This window comes from Penaeus japonicus, unplaced genomic scaffold (assembly GCF_977035675.1).
Source record: "Penaeus japonicus unplaced genomic scaffold, GWHDUDI00000001_assembly GWHDUDI00000004, whole genome shotgun sequence".
Classification (NCBI taxonomy): Eukaryota; Metazoa; Arthropoda; class Malacostraca; order Decapoda; family Penaeidae; genus Penaeus; species Penaeus japonicus.
The window spans coordinates 32,464,442-32,465,628 of record NW_028234406.1 but is presented as its reverse complement, the minus strand read 5'-3'; positions in this window follow the sequence as shown (position 1 = coordinate 32,465,628).

Sequence of the window (1,187 nt, the reverse complement as noted above, 5' to 3'; positions counted from 1 at the left end):
CGCCTTGCCACACAGAGGAAGGCGTGCCACAGAGTCCGTCGGTTTTACGGTATGTTATAAATGTCTTCGTGACACTGTCAACGTTTTATGACAGCCGGGAGTAGTTCGCTGCTCTTACATATTTTACTTTTTCCTTGCGCCCTCCATTAAAATTAGATATTTCTAATCATTCACATTTATTTTTCTTCTTCTTAGTTCGGAATTGCCTAATAACGATCTTGCAAACTAGACCAACTTAACACAGGATTATTAATGATCATACATCCTATTTCTTCATTCACACACTTTCACATTAATCCCTCAAACATATTCCTAGACAGATTCAAGCGTGATCATGCACACAAACACACACACACACACACACACACACACACACACACACACACACACACACCGCTGCCGCGACCTTTCCTTGGTCATGAAGGCGTCCTCAGCGACCCCGGCACCAGGCTCGCGCCGGTCGATAGAGAGTACTGGAGCAGTAGCACGACGAAGCGAAACGGACAGGGAGGCAGAGAGCGGGAGAGGGGGAGAGGGAAGAGGGGGAGAGAGGGAGAAGGGGAGAGGGAGGTAGAAAAGGAGAAAGAGAGAGAGGGAGAGAGTCAGAGTGAGGGAGAGAGAGAGGGAGAAAGTGAGAGTGAGGGAGAGAGAGAGACAGAAAGTGAGAGTGAGGGAGAGAGAGAGGGAGAGGGAGAGAGAGGGAAAGAGGAAGAGAGGGAGAGATAGAGAGAGATAGAGATAGAGATTGATAGATAGAAGATAGATAGATAGATAGAGAGAGAGAGAGAGAGAAAAGATGAATAGAACGATAGGATAAAGAGGAGGAATAGGAGAAGAGGGACAGATATATGATAGATAGATGAGTAGATAGATAGATAGATAGAGAGAAATAGATAGAGATAGAGATAGATAGATAGAAGATAGATAGATAGATAGATAGATAGAGAGAGAGAGAGGGAGAGAGAAAGAGATAGATAGATAGAAAGAGAGAGAGAGAGGTAAAGAGATAGATAGATGAGTAGATAGATAGATAGATAAAGAGAGAGAGATAGAGATAGAGATAGATAGATAGAAGATATATAGATAGATAGATAAATAGAGAGAGAGAGAGAGAGAGAGAGATGAGGTCGAGAGAGAGGATGGAAGGGGGGAGGAGAGATGAGAGACAGAGATGAGTGTAGAGTGAG